Below are 4,682 nucleotides of genomic sequence, written 5' to 3'. Positions count from 1 at the left end.
TAGATAATAAAAATGAATAGGGAATTCCCTGGCCGTCCAGTGGTTAGAACTCCGTGATTTCACTGCCAGGGGAAGGAGGGCGTGTGTTCAATCTCTGGTCAGGGAACTAAGAGTGTTAGGGACACGAGGGAGAAATCAGAGACAACTTCCTGTTGGAGTTGCCCGCTATCATGAGTCCCTACAAGCTGAGCAGATGTTTGCCAGAAAATGCATTTTGGTTAGCTTAAGTGGCCTTATTTACATATGTAATTTCCACTAGACTTTTTGAATTAAAGCAACTGAAGCTCCCCTTTTCTTTTCTTGAGACTCTCTGGAAGGCAGCCCGTTGTCTTAATGGAGGTGATAATGACTGGTGGGTGTGAATTTTAGAAAATGGAGAGCCTTAATGGAGGTGATAATGGCTGATGGGTGTGAATTTTAGAAAATGGGGAGCCTGGCGAAGAGGAGTAGTTTCCCGTATTCATCCAAGAGGATGCTTTGCTCGGCCAAGGATTTTTCAGCTACGTGGCAGGTAGAATGCTGTACAAGTAGAATTTCGGGGGTGTATCAGATTGCCAGAGCCTTTACAGTCACACATTTCCTTTCTTCTTCTTTTAAATGTTATAGTCGACAGCAACCTATTGGTATTGATTTGGTTTCCCAAGTAGATTTCCTACCGCTAAGGGTATGAACTGACCTATGGATTCTATTATCCCAGTTATGTTATTCTATTATTCTAGTGAATTAAGCATTTTCAATTAGCCACCTAAATTAATAAATAAGCCTTATCTTATTATCAGTGTCTCCTGTTGGCTTGATTACTACAGATCAAGCCCCAGAACCGGCTCATCCTGCTGTGAATTGGCAGCATTGAGTCTGTGTGTATTCAAACTGAGGACCACAGTGTGGATACAAACTGAGAAACTGGTCTTCATTTTGCTCTTAACTGCAAAGTCCTACTTAAGACCGAGTGTCCTTGTATTAATCTGATCCATCATGTATATCATCCATATTCCGAGGATTCTTAAATTTATATTACTAGCCCGGATCTCTCCTCCCAACTCCAGACTCATATGTCAAAGAATAGCATCTCAAATGGTGGTTCCCCCGAAGTTAAAAAGAGAACTACCACACAATTCAGCAATCCCATTTTGGGGTATATAACCAAATGAACTGAAAGCGGGAACTCAGATATTTGTACATTCACATCACAGCAGCATTATTCACAGTAGCCAGAAGGTGGGGGCAACTCAAATGCCCACCAGTGGATGACCAGGTAAAGAAACTGTGGTCTACACATACAATGGAATATTACTCGGCCTTAAAAAGGAAGGAAATTCTGGATGAAGCTGGAGGGCATTATGCTACTTGAAATGAGCCAGTCACAAAAAGACAAATATTGTATAATTTCACTTCTATGAGATATGAGTACTCAGAGTCATAGAAACTGAGAGTAGAATGGTTGGTTGCCTGGAGCTGGGGGAAAAAGATTAGGCAGTATTTGTTTAATGGATACAGAGTTTTCTTTTTACAAAATGATAAATTTCTAGAGATTGAGGGCACAATAACGTGAATATACTGAACACTACTCAGCTGTACACTTAGAAGTGCTTAGGATGGTCAATTTTATGTGTATTTCACCACAATGAAAACATTTCTCAAAAAGAACCCAACTTTTGCTTAATTTGGCCTTTTCTCTAGGGGCTTGGAAATGAGCATCTCTGTTGCTGGTTGTGGATTCACCTCTCAATAAATGTCAAAGGCTTTGCACACATAAAGGTGACTTGGATGGGAGAGAAGTTATACAGCACACGAACGGGATTATTCTGCTGGGGGAAGGAGTATCTTTTTTTTTGGCTGTGTTGGGTCTTCGTTGCTGCACGTGGGCTTTCTCTAGTTGCAGCGAGTGGGGGCTACTCTTTGTTGCGGTGCGCGGGCTTCTCATTGCAGTGGCTTCTCTTGTTGCGGAGCATGGGCTCTAGGCACACGGGCTTCTGTAGTTGTGGCTCGCGGGCTCTAGAGCGCAGGCTCAGTAGTTGTGGCGCACAGGCTTAGTTGCTCCGCGGCATGTGGGATCTTCCCAGACCGGGGCTCGAACCCATGTCCCCTGCATTGGCAGGCGGATTCTTAACCACTGCGCCACCAGGGAAGTCCAGGAGTATCTTTTAAAAGGAGTATCTTCCCAGTTCATAGCACCGTGTGACATACACACAGCAAACACAGTGATCGCAGAGGCGCATTTTGGGAAATGAGTTCAAAGTTAGGACGGCGTGGGAGGTTATTAAACTTCTCACTGAGCTCTCAAACACTGTGATCCCCTACTCTTAATGGACTATCCTTCATCAGGTTTTTTAAATTACTCAGGTAATTTTTGTAGTATGAGAGTATATTCATTCTAGAATGTGAAAATTCCTTTAACAATAATCTAAAAGTCCCAATTCACCGTGACAAGGAGTTTACTGTTGGATATAAGCTGATCATGCTATAGGCAAGAGGCCTCCTCTGTAGGTAAGCCTACTTTGTGTCTAACTTTTCAAGCTGCTTGCTCATTTTCTCTCTCCCATTTGTATTCCTCATGCCTAGAAATGACCATGACAGAGATGTGACCAGATCACTGACCATTGCAAACAAAAGTTTGGAGCCTAAGGGAACTATATTAACCCTGTTCTTATTGGCTTCCGCTTTGGAGAGAAGTTTGATTGCCTTCCTGCACTCAAGAAGTTTAGAGATGGTCTCAGGGAACGTGTACATATTCTCTCACGCATGTGTGTGCGTGTATGTGTGTGTGTGCGTGTATGTGTGTGTGTGTGTGTGTGTGTGTGTTGATACCCAACAACTGAGTCTACTATTTGGTTGGGCAAAGAATCAGTCAACACCATTTGTGTTCAGTCTCTAGTATGTGTAAAACATTTTAAAATTTCAAAATTATTATGTACAAAGAAATGTAGTGTATGGTAAGAATTGTGAGGAAATTTAAACATGAATATATATGAGCAAAGCAGGTGAATGGATGACTTCTACATTTTGACTGATTCTGGATCAAGAAAGGAGAGCAGATATAAGAACTCAAAGAGCATTTATGATGGTGGTGGCCACTTTAAAGCCCTATGCCTCGCATTGATGATGTCCAGTTTCTCCTTTTATGGAACTTGATCTATTTGAAGATTAGACATAGGCATGCATTGTTTGGCTTTGCATCATTGGGACCAAAATTTGTTAAATGAATGGATAAATGATTGAGTTAATGAATATGGGATAAGTCCCACAGGTGTGGTAGCATTTAGCATGGGGATGAGCGGTCCAGTGTTTGAGAGCAGAGCCATCATTCTTACATGATGATTTTGAGGTCTAAGAATATGGACTTTACCCTCAAGCCTTACTATCGGATCATTTAGCATGGATTGGCAATCTGACAGCAGTGTGCAGAATAAACTAGGAGGGAGGGCTTGATCTTTTAAGAACAGGAAGGAAAAGGGCTAATTTTTTTTTAAGGAGAACCAGTTTTAGGGCAGATGATACAGGTTTGGGTTAGGCGTTTGAAGTTTAAAGAGATGGTGAGCAATACACATGCAAACTCTAGCAGGCAGCAACTAGACTTTAGCAGAGACGTAAGTTACAAGTTGAGGTAGACGTTGGAAAGTTGCAGCTGCGAGGGAACAGGGAGATGCCTACACCAACCCTTGAACTCCTTGGCTTTGCTAGTTGGTAAATGAGACTCGGATGATGATGGTGGTGGTGATGACAGCTAATATTTCTTGAGCGTGCCGGCCGCAAGCTAAGTTCTTTCCATACCGATCTGTATCTGACTGTATACTCACAACAGCCCCAAGATGACAAGGCCATTTGGTGACTCAAGCCTTTTCTCGCTAATCAGGGCTGATTTCACTCTCTCCAGAACCTATAAGAGTGTTCTTTGCGGGAAGCAGCCAGCATTCGGGCCCTGGCGCAGCTCAGAAGCGTGGAGACCTCTCTTTAGGAAGTGCTCCCCTTATCACAGCAGGAGTCTGTTAATGGTTTTCCAGGCGGGGAGCAGGCGACCGGGGAGCAGGCGACCAGGGCCCGGCACGCACAGTACCGGTCTCTGCAGCAGCTGGCCCGGCCCAGGCAGCGGTCCTCGCCCGCCAGGTGGCAGCTTGGAGAGTACCGGGCGCGCCCACTTGGGGCTCGTGACGCGGAGCCCCGCCTCCTCGGCCCTCCATTCGGCTCTCCGTCTGCCCGTCTCCCCGGCGCCCCGCCCTTCTTAGCCCCGCCTCCCAAGCGCCCCTCCCCTCGGCGCCCCGCCTCCCCGGCCCAAGACTTGGCGCCCCGTCTGCTCATCTCCCGGCGCCCCGCCCCCATCTCCCCGCCCCCTCGGGGCCCCGCCCAGCCCGACCGGGCGCGCGCCAGCGCGTGGGTACTGGGCGTGAGGTTAGACGACGGGAGGGTGGGGACTGGACGCGAGGGTCACGTCAAGGCGGCATAGACAAAGGGCGGGCGCGCGCACGTCCTTACGCACGCCTCGGCCGGCGGCGGCGAGGGCGGGGCGGACGGTCCCCGGAGCGATTTGCCTCCTGGAGCCTCGAGGAAGGTGAGTACGGTCCGGCTGGCCCGTTCCTGAAGGTCACGGGCCTCTGCGGGAGCTGGGGTTTGGTCCGGCGCCCGTGAGGGCTGCGGTCGAGCGACCCCGCTCCCTGCGACCCCCACCCCCCCGGCCGTGGGGGGCA

At 47.6% G+C, this 4,682-nt stretch overlaps 1 protein-coding gene across 2 annotated transcripts in view; it reads left to right on the top strand.

Moving 5' to 3' along the window:
* Positions 1–4,450: 4,450 nt before the first annotated feature.
* Positions 4,451–4,682, top strand: part of GPAT4 (glycerol-3-phosphate acyltransferase 4) — a 31,573-nt gene continuing 31,341 nt past the window's right edge. Inside the window, exon 1 of one of the 2 annotated variants that reach the window (XM_024765164.1) lies at positions 4,451–4,546. The gene's annotated coding sequence lies outside the window, so the exon portion shown is untranslated. The remainder of the gene's footprint in view (positions 4,547–4,682) is intronic. The other variant, XM_024765163.1, reaches the window with a different exon arrangement.

Source organism: Neophocaena asiaeorientalis, unplaced genomic scaffold (assembly GCF_003031525.2).
Source record: "Neophocaena asiaeorientalis asiaeorientalis breed wild unplaced genomic scaffold, Neophocaena_asiaeorientalis_V1.1 scaffold14, whole genome shotgun sequence".
NCBI classification, from domain to species: Eukaryota; Metazoa; Chordata; class Mammalia; order Artiodactyla; family Phocoenidae; genus Neophocaena; species Neophocaena asiaeorientalis.
The sequence above is the reverse complement of the archived record's forward strand: the minus strand, read 5'-3'. Positions and strand labels throughout refer to the sequence as shown.